The following is a 15,770-nucleotide window of genomic DNA, read 5'->3' on the forward strand; positions in this document are numbered from 1 at the left end:
CAAGACACACTAAGCCTTTTTTAAACTGCTTGTAATTCACTCACAGAAACATAACATCAAGTAATTTACATAATAACAACTCTGGAAATCTGAATTTAAACAAAACAATAAAATCCCTAGAAGTGGATTGGACAAGCAGGAAAAAAAAAAAAAAAAGAAAAAAGAGAAGGCACAGATCCTATCTCTCATAGCCTGGCATGTTAGCACAACTGTATTCCAGAAGTTTACTTACTAAAAAACTTGTAAAAATCTGAGTTCTTGAAAATAACCTTCCCCCTCCCCACCCCACTTTTTTTTTTTTTTAAACATAACTTTATGGTATACTCAAGAATGAAACAATCAGGCCTCAAAGTTCAGCAGTATTATAAAATTAAGTGCCTGTTAATAACTTGCCAAGGAGAGCAATCATGGACTCTGAACACAAAGTCTAGTGAGGTCGCTGGAGTGTCCTACATACCCAGGGCTATTGGAGATCTGCGCTGTGAAGCTCTGTTTCGTGGTACTAGCACAGAGTCCCTTCACTTCATTAGGCAGGAGTTTAAGAGGGCTGCTCATCACCATAAAGAAACAGAGGGAAGATTTAACCAGTTTACTAGTTTTGCCATTGTCCATCAGAAATTCTAGAATTTGACTAAGAATGATTATTTTGCATGCTTTTGAGATAATTCCTTCTTGACCTGTTTTTAACCTAGTTCTCTAGTTTTCCACAAAACAAAACTCTGATTAGACCCCCGATGCAGCAAAATATCTAAGCAAGCGAAAACAGTTTAAAACTCATCACACCTTAAAATTAACACAATTACACTGTGTCTAAAACTACACATGTGCCATTGGGGGTGGACCCTCCCTGCTCTCCCAAAATGCACTCAGAAGTCTCGGTAGGATTCCTACCCCCGTGGTTAATGAACAGAAGAGTTTTCACTGTCTTTTCACACTACCCTGAAGACACTCCCAAGTAATTCAACAATTCCTTTATTGAAACTTCCTTGTTTAAATGCAAATGAAGAGCAGAGCTGAGCCCACAGTGTTGAATTGAACATAAATTGAACTGCCTTAACCAGATTTAATTTCCATGCCTTCCCTCTTTTCTTCTGTTGGGAAGATGTGTCATCATGAAGTTTAAAATAAATCTCTCTATGTATCCCATTTCTATTTTCAGAGGGCTGCTCACCTTTCCATTTGCCATTTTTAAGAACAACTAAAAAGAAACACATTCTTCATGGAAACATATGCTTTACACCTGTGCAGAAAGCAGTCACTTTGAAAAATGCAGAGTTGCAAACATGTACATTATTCTGGTTAGTGAAAGTCATAGCATTTGTATCCAACATTAACACTAATTTCCCATTTACATCAAAATATTCTGCAGCACAAAATAGAGTACTACTAGAGTGAAAAACTTAGCATACAGAACAGTACCATATTCAACAGCTGTACATGACTCTAGCTTTGTCAGCTACCTGTAATTATGGTGGTAGTACAGAATCACAGAATCACAGTGGTTGTTTTCACTCTGGCTGATCAGAAAGAAATTTTCTTTAGCCTTATTGGAGCAACCACACAACACAAAATGGATCAGGAGGGTCTTTCTTGGCTTTAGTTCAGGGTGAAACCCCATCAGGGCTTTGAGGAAGAGGACAGTAGCCTGTTGAGCCTGTCAAAATACAATTCCACTGGATGTCCTGACCATTCCCCTTATCTCCAGATTGTGAAAAGGAGGAGCCTGTTGCCTGCTGTCTACAAGAGAGGCTTGTTTAGGCCCTTTATAATGCTCCTCAGCACTCTAGTCCTGGCTTTCCAGCCAAATGACACCCTTCTGCTGTGGGGTGTGACACACCACTGAAACAGGCAGCTCTTCTGCACTCCAGGCAGCCCATCTTACAGTTCCCTTCTCCTACCACTCTCCCTGTTTGTTTCTGTGACATTGCTCCCTTCCATGGAATTTTTCTCAATGTTGTCCTGATACACCAGGTGTCCAGAGCCCTTTCCTGTCTTTCAGCCTTCTCACAACCAAGGGCAGCAGGGTTCCCCCATGCCCACCACCATATCAAGTTCTCTCCACAGAGATTTCTGGGATCAGTGGTGCTCATTTGATAGATGTACTTGGTCATCTCCCACTCTCCCCTATGATACTGGTCTTGCAGGCACTGTGATATGGTAACAAGAACATTACTCAATTTCAAACAGCATCCCCTCTGTTGAGAGATTCCCACATGACTGCTGACACAGAGCTAAGCTTTGCGCTTCTATGCTGATTGACAAGAAGGTTTAATAAAAATGTTGTGGAGATGAAAATATAGGAATATATGGAATGGGATCCATAGCCACATACTACAGATTTTTTGGTAATATAGCTTGTTTTTCCCTGGAAATCCATTCAGAGCTATCCTTGATATTATGTCCATACGATGACCCAGGCAGGGTAAACCCTTTCAGATTTACTCCTAAGCACAGGCCCTTCATTGTGTAGGATGCAATTGCAATGTAGGCCCCCAGGATAAAGTTAACAGGTACAAACCTGCTACCAGATAGAGGAAGGTTTGCAGAATCAAGAATTTATCTATTATTCCCATTGATTAACACCAATGGACCAAGTAATCCTGTTAAATTCATCCTGAAGATGCCTATCTACCAATTTTCTATTGTCAAGTCCTTGGTTTCAGGTTTGTAAAATTGTCTGCCCACAAAGAGATAACTACAGGTGTGGTTTGATCATCTCTGGGAGCCATTCAAGGAAGAGCTTCATGATAGAGTGGCCATGACTTGGAGAAGCATCAGCAGGGTGGCAAAAGCTGTTTCTGTGCATTACAGAATGTTTACATAGCAATGTGCCTTTTCAAGCATCCCAGATTTTTCAGGTGAAAGTATTCTGTTCAGCAAAGCTTAGCATGATCCCAGCTAACAGTTTGTTCAAGGGCTGTTGTGGGGGCTGCTTCCACTTGCAGTAACAGAGACTTCCCAGAGGAAAGAAGATAGGAGCAAGATGTGCAGATTTTTTTTGGAGACCATTAAAAACTACATTGTTGCTATAGTACCACAGCATTTTATCTGATAATATCTTTGCAGGAGGTAGGAAGGACTGGAATAATGACTGCTTCTGCAGTTCTTCAAAAGGGATGAGAAGTTGGTAGAGGCTGACTCTTCATTCAGAAAACCAAAAAGATCTGGTTTGAACAATGCATTTTCATTTTTAATCTAAATACTCATTAGATGCAAGAGCTACAATCTGCTGACCTCTCAAGCTTGTTTCTTTCTAAATACAAAGGTTCAATGGCACTATGGCACTTTTGCTTAGTGTCTTTTTGCTTTTAAGTCTTGTGGCCTGGGAGTTGCAGGGAAGAGGAGCGGTAAATCTGTAAGTCAGAATACTGTGGTATGAGAAGTGTTTGTTTAGTCCAGCCATTAAAAACCATCTAGGCACAATTTTTTGTTATTACTTCTACTTCTTCTAATGTACAAGCAAATGGTGTTTGATATTGACAGTTGTTTAATGCTGCAATTAAAGGGAAACATTGTGACCCAGCATCGGGGAGGGGAAGGCAGAACTGCCATTCATCTGGATAGCTATGCTTAATCATCAACTATATGCTGCACTCTGATCTGTGCAACATCTGACTTTGGAGAAAATAAAAGTTCTGAAAGTTATTACAGGAAGCACAAAATACATGAAGAAATATTATCACTGAAAGTACACATAGCAAAGACGGAAAAACTAAATCAAGATCTAAGCACTCATTTCTCTTTGGCACCATTGGGAACCACATATACATGCATACAGCACAAAATAATTTTTGCAATTAAAATAATTAAAGTTACTTAATTTTATGGAAATTATATTTCAAATTCAGCTGCAATTTATAGGTTAAATTTGTGTTATTTTAGCAAAATTGGAAAGCTGGGGTTTCAATGCATCACTAGTACTTCTGCTCAGGTAGAAATGTGTAAGTTTGTCTCTAATCACATTGTCTTTTAATGTTTGCATTTTATTTGATAACTTCATTCACTGCAACAGAAAGAGGAAAGTCAGCTTATTGTCTCAAAAATATGCTTCTACAATTGCCTCTGAAAAAGTAAATAGCTTCCTTCAGAAAACTCTTACTCCTATAAAAGAAAGTGTCCCCCATTAAGATTTACACTTCTGCCTTCAGGAAATAAACTACTGAAGTGCCAGTGCTTTAAATCGTTCCCAAAGCGACACAAAGAGTTTTTCTGGTCGTGTGGGTGATGTACAAGTAGACTTTTATAGAAAAGATTGTCCAATACCTAGAAAGAAAAGGCAGTAGCTTTTCTTCATAGAAGGAATGAGTCTTCTGCCAGAAACTGCAGAGCTCTTCTGTCTCAAGCCCAAAGCCCAATGGCCACAATCAGCGGCCATGTGGCTGTCAGGGGGAAAAACAGTAACTCTGAAGTTCTCATTTGGGGTAAGTTCTTAAATAAAGAGGTCCGGCATAGCAAGACACGAGTTACTCATCTGAACTGGGTGAGTTGTTGTCAACATCCCCATGTAATGGGGAATCTCACCAGTTGTGTGACAGCTGCTACACAAACAAATACAGTAAGCAGTTGTAACCCACTGGAACAAGTGCTCGAGTGCAGGAGGTCACTGAAAACAGGGCCCAGATGCTCCTCTTGGCACCCTCCCAGTGACAACCCTGTCCCTCACCCACAGAGAGCAGGGACTGAGGCTATTCCAACCTCCAACAGGGCACTGCTCACCTTGTGGGGCCCTGGCAAGCATGGGTAAGCTGGGAAATGCTGACACTTTCCGGGGAGGAGACAGCAGGAGTTTCGCAATGCCCATTCTGCAATCCTGGTTGCATGAGGGTTTCTGTTTGTCAGGGTTTCTTTTTTCGCCATTCGAATATCTGGCCCTTACATTGAGAGCATCACTCCCAAAGTATCTGAAGAGATCATTCCCATTTAATATACCCCTTTAATATGGTAACTTCTGGTTCAAATATAAATTGAAAATTTAAAAGAACATCACTATGTGAACTTTGTGGGATCCAGGACATTTTATTTCATAGAGGTTTAGCATTAATGCCTGTGTCACAGGAACTGCCTTTCACAGTGAAGAGAGACTTGTTTTTGACTTGCAACTCTATAACTAGCCCAATCTAAATGCCAGTCTCAGTCTTTTTTGCCTTGTATATCCAAAAAAAGATTTTGCAGACCAGATTGTTCTCGTGATCCCTGCGCAGCCCTGCTCCTTGCAGTCTATGTACATAGGTTTAACCAACTGAAACTTGGTAAACAGCTGCACTGAAAACCAAGCACAGGGGATGAAACCGGTTTGCTTCATTTCAGCATGCAATGATACTATTACTGAATGCTACTATTTACTGAAACAATATAAAATGTTCATAATTTACAGATTGTTATGGCTCCCTTATCCTGAAAGCTGTCTTAAACAGGCCTTAAAGACTGAACAGATTTTGTCAACAGCCTTATCCCTTCCATTTAAGCCAAGTAAACTCCCTTATAGTCACCAGCTAGAACCCTATCTTTGTGTGAAACCAGACAGGATAATTTTATCATCACTGTCTTTTGTTTTAGATATTTATTTTTTAAAATTAAATCTCTCTGAACTCTCAGATAAGATTTTACCACTTTTTTTTTTCTTTTTTTTTCTTTTTTTTTTTTTTTACTGTGAAAGAAATTTTTACGTCAGTCCAATTTACTGTCAGATACTGGAATATACAATTCACTGTCAAATACTGTTCCTGGGAGGAGAGGACAAGAATCCCACAACACTGTGACACAGATGAAAATCACAGGTCTTAATCATAGTCATGCTTTATGTCTACAAATTCACCAACAGACTGAAATTATGATGCAGCCTTTACCAAAATTTTTATTGAATCATATTTCAATCCTTTAAAGCAGCCATTTGTGGGAATCCAGTTGCTTTGTTCTCCAGCAATCTTTCCTTGCACTTTGCACTAGAAGTTTTAGTACTGCTAGGAGTTGGAACCACACTTAGACTACTTTTAATAAAGTAAATGTGTTACTACACTTCACTACAACTTAACACCACGGAGCATGTACTGAGCATTAACATCATGTTGTGTGCAAGCGCAGTTAGCAAACACATCAAGAAAATCTCTCGCACATCACAGAGGATTTAAACATGAAGGAAGCACAGTTAGGGCTAGACACTGATAAACTTGAAGCAACAGATTCTTTTTTTTTTAAAAAAAATCTCTTGCATTTAGTTTAGCACACAAAACATGCTGACAATAAATCATGAATACAGACAACATGTCATTCACTTCACACTGAGCCCTCTTCAGGATTATTTGACGGTTGCCTGGGGTGCACAAAGTACTTTTTGAGGAGTCACGATAGGTACTTTCATAAAGACACATCCAGACCAGTAAAACACACATGGAGGATTGTTCCTGCATGAATGAGTCAGTTTCCACTGGCTGGCAGAAACTTTCAGTCACTGAACACAATTGAAACAATTATTTGAATCTATTCATCTTCACCTCTCTGAATGGCATATGCATACTAGGAACTTAAATCCTGGTATTTTTTCTGTGTCTACTGTCCATGTTCCATGTTCCAAGGAACATGGAAATAATCTTGAAAAAATTAGTCACTTTGCCTATTTTTGCTAAGCTTGGTCAAAAATAAACAAGTATTTTTCAGCATGAGTCACTACCCACATCCCCATCGCAATAATTGGATTACACATTTTCATTAAAATCTCCGACTCTTGTTCCTGCTCTTCATCTACAAGATGAGCAGAAGCCAGGTTTGAGTTTTATTAGAAGACAAAGAAGTTTTCAAATGCAATTATGCACTAATTTTATTTATTTGAAGACACAACAAAATCCAAACAACTAGCTAATCAAGCGTGAGTTAATCAACCCGTGCTCTAGATGACACCATTCAGCCAACTACAGTCGATAAAAGCAAACTGCAAAATAACAGGGCTAACTCCTGTTCCTGATCCCAGGGAGACAAGCTTTGGCAAACCCTATAACCCAGCACCATAACCCTTCTGCCTCCCAAGGCTGGGAAAATGAAAGTGGAGAATGGTACCTGGGAGAAGCTGGTGTGCTCCTGTGGGTGCTGGCTAGCGTGGGGCTCTCGCTGCCTGCCTGCCTGGGCAGCCCTGTGCTTCCACCACCTCGTCTGCCTGCTCTGGTCAATGTTTTACCAGGCTCTGTCCCACCCTCCTGGCAAACATCTGTGGGAGAAGGCAGTGCCGGGGCCACGGAGGCAGAGCCAGCGTTGGAAAGGTTGCTCCTCTTCTACCTGCCCTGTTCTCCACAGGGAAAAACAAAGCACTCAAGAAAAGGGAAACCTGCTAAGAGGGGGATCAAGGGAATGCATGTCATGAAGGGTAAAAAAAAAAAGGTAGACAAGTGGTGCTATTAATAGATAATTTGTGGCAGGTAAGTCATGATAACCTTTCTCTGTATTGTTCTAAGGTTGCAGGCAAGCCTAGGCGTGCCTTGCTAAGAGCTGAGAGGGAATGTTTAATTCGTGGGAGTACATAAATTTCCAAGTAAATCTTTGGCATAAGAGAGCGCTCATTCAAATGACAGCTAAAACTCCAAAATAATGAAAAAAGACCTGAACTGCAAAATAATGCAAAGGGAGCCTAAACAGGGAGACAGGGGAAAGAAATGGCCAAAGCAATCAGCAGCACCTTGCTCTACTCCTGTGTCTTGGTTTTTCAGGAGTGCCTCAGAGTTAAAGCCCTACCTGTTCTAAACAGAGGTTTCCTGTTCTCAGGAAGTTAACAATTACAAGCAGAGGGCAGACGAAATGGGCTGGCAACTGAGCACAGCACTGATAAGGTGACACTGCTGCTCCCAGAGGAGGAAAGTGTAGCTGCTGAACTTGGGAAGCACCCAAAGGCTGGCACTCAACATGGAGTGGCTGCTCCCAACGTGGGGGACATTTTCTGGACCTGGTACACAGATGTTTGCTCTTGGAGGAACACTGGGGAAATCTAGGGTACGTTGTGTGTTCTGGTTTTGTGATACTGCCTTGTCTGTCACGGGATTTCAATCCTGGTTTGGGGAAGAGCAATTAATTTTGTCTAATTTGGACCCCAAACTTGAACAGTATGCATTTTAACCTGTACAGCAATGTACAGGTTAAGGAGAAAATCTACACCAAAGTTGCTCCAGCTAGTCAGATTAGCTGCTAAGACCTGCTACATGGTGCAACAATGATCATTGTAATGGGGTCCATGTGATGGGGTTGCTGCTGATCTGGATCCTGTATAGTCTTACACAGGGTTGGGGATGTCCATACCCAGTGACGCTGGGCTGAGGGACACCAGCTGAGTCCAGCCAGGTTGGAGAGGCACTCTCTGCCTGCTGGGTGCACTGCTGTGTGTGTATTCACAGGTGGCCAGCAGCACAGCTCCATCCAGCCCAACAGCTTGCGAGCACAGGTGACACCGTTGCTTCAGCAATGGGTTATGGCTTGACGTGAGCGGATGTATCACTGGAATCGGGAGCACCTTCCCTGAGCCAGGAGTCCCCAGGGCCCAGGGCAAGCCTGCAGGGGCTGATGCATGGGCACTTGCTGCAGCAACACAGGCCCTGTGGCTACAGCCTATACCACATGCCCAGTGTGCCAGCACACAAAAGTCTGCTCAGCTCTCCAAGGTCCATTTGTTCTGTATGTTTTCAGGTGCGTTGCTCCCTCCTACCAGTCTGCATTCACCTCCCCTCCCCTTTTGTCTGGGAAAGGAGAGGCAGAAGGGGAATGTCTCATGCACTTGGTACTGTGCCACCATGGCAGCAGCCTGCAGCTGCCTGCTAGGATGGCTCTTTACTGGGAATGGGCAGGACGCTGGCATGATTAGAAAAGGCATATGGACTTCCTTACAGCTGCTAGACACAATCCTGCTGCTGTAGGACAACCTGCAAGACTGATAAATATCTTTTGCATAAACCTCCTGAATTCTCAACATTAATTGTTACACCCGCTGGATGAAAATCCCCCACAGCTGCTTTACAGCGTCTGCTCCCAGCCTGTGAGGAAAAGTGTGATAATTGTGCAGGGGAGGGAGAGACCCCACTTTTTCTGCAGTATCTCAGGCTTGTAAGCCACACCATGTTAGCCTCTTTGTGCCTTGCTGATACCACAGTAGAAGTAAGAACACCCTGCCATTCCACAGAGCTGCTTGGAGTATTAGCTGTGGCTATCACCTCTGAGACCCCTCAGGCAGAAGGAGGGGATTTATCTGAAAGATCTTATCTGGGCTTAAGACCCTGCCTAACCAGAATCAGGGAGCAGGAACTTCTCACGGCAGTCTTGCTCCACCTGGTAACCAAAGCTGCTCTCAGAGAGGTGCACTAGATAGGCAAGGGGGGAGGTCCAGCCAAGCTGTTTCTCTCTTCACTTTGGATAAGGAGCCCATTCAAGATGTCTCAGATTTTCCCAACAAAGCCTGATTGGAAAAGATCATGTTTATGTGAAAAGATTTGCTTTACTTTTTTTTTTCTTTTTCTTTTTTTTTTTTTTCCCTGTCAGTTTGATGTTTCCTGGTTGCAGTAGCATTTCAGCAGAAGATCTGGAGGAGACCTGGCCATACATCTTCATCAGATATAGCTTTTGTCACTGATGTGTTCCATGGTCTGGGCTTTGGCAAGTAGAAAACTGAGGCTGCAGTGGTGAGATTTGGAAGTAGAAGAGCAGCACACTGATACTTTGGTTATGGAGCCAGCTCAAACTTAGTTTGCCTGGCAACATAGACAAGGTTACTGCCTATTACAGGAAGGTCATACAAATACTCAATTTTCCACAGTGCTAACACTTCTAAAAATCATGTTATCCTGGTACAAGCCTAAGAGAGTCAAATAGTGTGTAGTATTGACACTCGGAGGCCAGAAGACTTTGAAGAAACTCAGTTATCTGTTTTAACTGCCACAGAAAAATGATGTCTCTGCTACAGCACATCTAAAGTTGTATCATGTCCTCCTGGGCAAATAGAGCCGTGGGAAATTTGGTGGGTCCTTCCCCCAAATCTGCCCTTGCAGATTAGCTGATGTAAAGCAACAGAAACCAGACCTTTTTTTTTCATTGTTGCACAAGAAATAAAAAATACGCCTTCCCTGTATAGCCATCACCTTGAGAAAGCTCATTCTATTATTCACACATTTTCCTCTCACAGAGATGAAGTTTCTACAGGCTCAGAGAGAGGTGGATGCTTCTGAGGAGGCCAAACCTGCCCTGGTATCACAAATGTGTGACATAAAGTGTGCTGCACTGCAGATCACTGGGGCTGGGCTTCTGATTAACACACAGCTCACAGAAGGGACTGGGGCCCGTGGAGACTTGGCATTTCAGTTCCTTTTCAGCACTCAGCCTTTGCCACAGAGCACAGGTTTCAAGGGCAATGTAACACTTGCATATTTACCTACTGTGAATGGAGGAGGTGCCGGGTTGGACAGCTTACAGACTGTAAAGTCAAACATTAATTTAATACAGACATCTTATAACTTCATACTGGCTTGGGAGCAACTAATACATAGGGATATTAAAAGTGAAAAAGCACCTAAAATTCACAAAACTCTTTCAATGAAGCTCCAATTTACTTACAAATTGTTAACAACCTTGACAACACAGAGACCAAACAATAAAACTAAAATATGGGTATCAAGTAACAGAGGGGAAATTTCTGTGAATCTTAAATAAGGTTTAATTTTGTTCCAGTTCTCTTTCAACAGATGCATTTTTATTTCATCCTGCAGGGCAACACTTATTTTGGAAAAGAGTACAGGCAGATCCATAGGGGCTACTGCAGAGGCTTTGAAAACTTTCCATTCCCAGTAAAGAGCCTGCATCTGAGCACATGGGGCTATTAGGAATATGTTTAGACTCATCCCTAAGCAACGTGTCGAAACCACCTCCCCAGGAAATACTGGTACAGCACTGATCTCCTCCGACAGGAGCTACATCCCCTTCTCTGGAGCAGAAGGACTAGCAACTACCTGCTGCTAAAAAACAGGTGGGAGGGGAAAAATAATTGCTGTGAGCTGTAGAAGATCTTTATCACAGTAAAACAGCAGGGACCTGAAGTATGAATTGAGAATGCTCTTTGAACAGTGGCCTGAATGCTGGACGTGAGGACACCTCTCCAGCTGTGGGTTTGACTGGGTGTCTGGGCTTTTGGAAATCCTACCTGGACATGCCAGCAGTGCAAGATCTACAGTCTTGCCATACCTACTCATCCTTTTGGTCCATAATTTAGTATCTTGTACTGAGCTTTCGGAGCAAAATGCCCTGTAGATATTAATCTGTTGGAGAATGAGTCCTCAGCACTTGACAAAGTATTCCTCTGGATGATAAAAGAGATGGTAAGGAAACTGAAACGTTGCTGCTAGCTGATCCTAGAGCTGTTTGGCTTGTGGTTTCACTGTATAGGAGTTTCAGTCAACACTAATCCCTTAGAGGGAGCAGACCTTGCAATATACACAAGATGTATAAGAAAACTTGCTCGTGATTCAGAGAAACCAAATGTTGATGGGAAGGAATATTTGCAAGCAGTTTCTGTAAAGTTCCTAACAAAGAATGGGCAACACTGATACAAAATCATATGTCAGGCTTGAAAACACCCTACAAAAATAGGCTTTTTTCCAAAAAACAAGCCAAAATATCCCTCCTTTCTTGTTTGCTTCCTTATTTGCAGCTTTTTTTTCCAAAAATAGCATTACAAAACATTATCATCCAAAGCTTTCAGGGAGTATTGCCTATTTTTACTCCATCTTGTTTTGTAAGACCATACTGCATTAGTGATTTGGCAACTTCACACCGTGGACAAGTATTTCAAAATATTCCCTTCTCTGAACACACAGCTGTTAAACCACTTTTACATGTATTGCTGCATTTTGTGGTGCCACCCACAGTCACTCCTAGGAACGGATCTGGGAAACTTGATGTTTTAAAATCAGAGATGCACATACCCCATGGATTTGGTTTTAATGCAAAAGTCTCTCAGCTAAGCTGCTTCTGGGATTTGCTGATGGGGCAATTTTATGTAAACAGGGAGAATCTCAGGCTCAGGCTTTGGTGATGTTGATTTAGACAGGATCCTCACTGGACAGCTGGGAGGGGAATTTGTGGTCTGGATACTTTAATGATGTTCTCATCTTATCCCTGGACCCTTGTATCCAGTTGTGGAGACCAGGTGCAGAGGAGCAAATGGGCAGGTCTGGAGGAGGCGCCTTCAGGAGCACCTGTGGCACCAGGACTGCCTGGCAGGCACACCTGCCCTGGCAGCCACTGGGATGGCACTGGCTGCAGGTATGTCTGCGGGGCATTGGTGTGTAGGGACCGTGACATTAATTTACTTATTATCTATTATCTGTCCTTATGTTAAGACACATTAGGTTTTAAAATGCTTTGTAAGAGCTGACTGGACATGTGAAGCTCTAGAAAGTTAGAATTTCTAATAAAAGAGAATACATGTGTTGCCAGCAATACCTTAATTCTGCTTTCTTGGGCATTAACATTGGAATCCATTGGAACTGGAACTAGTCTGTAGCCATTTTAGCACCGAGCATTCTTCTTACACTGTTCTTAGCACCTTACGTTAAATTTGGGCAAATATTTGCTCTCAAATTCAGTTCCTAACATTTGATGACCTGAAGCACCCTCATTAGACTCCACAGGTGCGGTTAGTTGCCTTGAATTAACCCCAGGAGACAAATAATGTTTCTAATTTAAAATAACACTTAAGAAGATAGTACATACAGTGATTTTATAGCTGAATGGAAAAGAATGGGCCTGAATCAGCCTTTTCAGAGCATACTGCCATGATGATGAATGAAATATTTTTGTTCTTATTTGCTTTACTCAAAATCTCAGAGGAGTTATTGATACAGATCTCTGTGAGGCCAGTTCCTAAGGACTGTACTTACGTATTTGGAAGCTATTATTTATTTAATTATTTTCATGCAGCCCAAAACATCCCAAAGCTTCACTACACAGATGCCTTTTACAGCACATCCACCTCATCATCAAATTCAAGGCACAAGAAAAAACATTTGTAGACGGGTGGGATGAAGATCTGAAGGCTGGACCCACACAGTGGGCCTCTTGCTTTGTGGTTTTCCTATCATCTGCCTGTAAGAGGTGTCTGGCTGCCTCTCACTTCTCTCTTTTGGTGGAACCCAATGAAGAGCTCCGCCTAGAAATAGCAGAATGGCTAACACAAAGCTGGAGGTAGATGGGTTACCACACAAACACGAGTTAGTTGAGGATGCCAAGGATAGAGTGAGTGGCTTGGTAATGGTCTGAAAGGAAGTTAAGAGAAAATCACAGAGATTAGCGGACAAGGTTCAAGAGGAACAGGATATTGGGAGCTGCTTACATGGTGAGTGATAGATGCAGAGGAAGGTGGGATAGAGCTGGAAGGCATCTTGAGGGTAGAAGAGATAAGAGGAAAACCACAGTTTCTGAAGGGAAAAAAATAGGATGGGGCAACCCAGCTGCAAGAGTGAAATATGTTGTTTTGGGGGGACAGCTGATGAGACATAGCAATGCTTGTGAGAAGGGAGAAAATGAGAGCTGAATTGGAAAGAGGAAGCAGTAAATACAGGATGTGCAGATGATGGCTCTGAAGGAGTGCCTGTGAGTCAGGTAAAATAATAGTGTACTGGAAGGACATAACCGAAAGGACATCTAGTCCCTGGGTGAAGGAAGAATTGGTGGGTAATGTGCTTTCGAGCCATGCATCTGGCACCACTGTACAGGGTGCTGGAAGCCACACTGCTCATAAGTTGAAGAAATGGAATCCATCTATAGAGAGAAATGGAAAAGGGTCAGACGAGGCAGTGCAACAGAGCCCAACCACATTAAAACAGGGATATTAGGGACAAAATTCCCTGTGTGGTGAAGCTGGAAGGCTGCAAACTATTCAAGAGAGACTGCTTGGAAAACCAAAGTGATGAGCACTCAGGGGTTTAAAGATCAGAAAATAAACTGCCTATGGGGATCTGATCAGTTAGGCGGCATTTTTGTGACCAGGATGAAGTCTTGCTTCACTTTCATAAAGTCAAGCAAAGCAGTGAGGCTGAGAAGGTAGAAGTGTAACAGGGACATGGGACATTGAATGACAGTCACTGTGCTGAGAAATCAAAGATCTTCAAGGAAGCTGGAGAGAGCCTGAGGTGCAAAATTTTGGGAGGAAAATAAGGGGGAGGAAAGAGAGGCAGTGCTGGGTGCAAGCTGCAGGGACCTGAGCTTGTTAACCCTTGCAGACAATCGGTGGTGCAGTGTCAGAAACGGGCGGGCACTGTGGCTGAGGCTGCTGCTGCTGGGGATGGGCCACTGCCAAGGCAGCAGGGAGGGCAGGTCTGCGTGCTGCCAGGGTGAAAGGAGGAGCAGGAACTGGAGGGGTAACAGTTGAGGAAGAAAAATGTGAAATGAATCATTTTCCTGTTTATGATAAAAATACCCTCAAGCAGATTTTCATAGTAATTAAAAATACTCATATAAAACGTGCCTAGGAGAACCATCAATGCCCTCTCTACAATAGCTACGTCACATGTGCAAACAAAATATGTTGTTAAACTTGTTTTTTGGGTTTTTTTTTCTATGTAAGGACTAAAACCAGATATCATTTACTTCTATGCACAAACAACCAGTAATGATTTATGCTTGTAGAGTTCCCATCTATTGTACGAAATTTGGAGAGCTGAGTAACACAATATTCTGTACCAGAAAACTGCAGTATTCAGCTGGTCTGTCAGTTCCCCAGAGTAATTTTATGGTATTTCTATTTTTTAAATCTTTCAGTAACAGTGAAAGTGGATTTGTTTTTCCATGCAAAGAAATTATTTAAGAGCAAGTTTGTAATGCCTACTCTGGCAAGCACATTGTTGCATTTTCTAAGCTCAGATCTTCAGTCTGGCTGTCCTGAGGCAAACAGCATGGCTAGTGAAAAAATCATGATTCAAACTCCCAAGTTACAAAATTCATCTTGTTCCTGCTTAAGATTTTAGAATTTAAAAGCTTTTCACCAGATTATGCAAAATTCACTTTATAATATTTCATCTTAGGCAGATGATGTATTTTGAGAGCTGACATACAGAACCCTGCTCTACTTACTACTATGAAATCAGGAGCCATTCTATACATGTAGTTCAGTGAAAAATGTGCTATCTACTTATAAACACAGTCACAGATATTTGTGGTTGTCTGGGTCTCAGCCTAGTTTAGCTGCAGTCTACAATTCAGATTTGAGTCTGGGACTTAATTTATATTAGAACTGGAATTACACATTGTGCTCTCACTAATCTTTACACAAGATGGAGGGACTCTCAGGACCAGCTTGTTCTTGCAAGTCTTCTGCTTAGGACAAACCTTCTCAGAGAATACCAGTTTACATTCGAGTTTAGTTTCATCTGGATTACGGCAAGATCTTACGATACTAGAATTATAGAATTATAGAATTATAGAATTATAGAATGATTAGTGTTGGAAGGGACCTTTAAAGGACATCTGGTCCAGCCCCTTCAGTGAACAGATACATCAACTTGATCAGGTTAGTCAGATCCCTGTTCAACCTTAACTTGAACACTTGCAGGGGTGAGGCATCTAACGTCTCTCTGTTAACATGTTCCAGCATTTTACCACCACCATCATAAAAATTTTCTTCTTTATATCTACTCTGCACATTGTATCTGTAGATATGGATATATCTATTTACCCTCTTTAAAACCATTTCCCTTGTCCTATTGCAACACCCCCTTCTAAAAATCTGCCCACATCTTTCTCCCTTTAGCTACTGG

The 15,770-nt window shown here is 42.0% G+C and overlaps 1 protein-coding gene across 3 annotated transcripts in view; it reads right to left on the bottom strand.

Moving 5' to 3' along the window:
- The window catches only part of RBM47 (RNA binding motif protein 47), a 76,722-nt gene that overhangs the window by 34,246 nt on the left and 26,706 nt on the right, over positions 1-15,770 (bottom strand). The window contains exon 1 of one of the 3 annotated variants that reach the window (XM_014263211.2): positions 7,051-7,143. The exons of the other annotated variants lie outside the window; for them this stretch is intronic. The gene's annotated coding sequence lies outside the window, so the exon portion shown is untranslated. Of the gene's footprint in view, positions 1-7,050; positions 7,144-15,770 lie in introns of those variants that run through there. 3 annotated transcript variants of the gene reach the window in all.

This window comes from Pseudopodoces humilis, chromosome 6 (genome assembly GCF_049639895.1).
Source record: "Pseudopodoces humilis isolate 2021_Gansu_Grassland_sample_001 chromosome 6, ASM4963989v1, whole genome shotgun sequence".
Taxonomy (NCBI): domain Eukaryota; kingdom Metazoa; phylum Chordata; class Aves; order Passeriformes; family Paridae; genus Pseudopodoces; species Pseudopodoces humilis.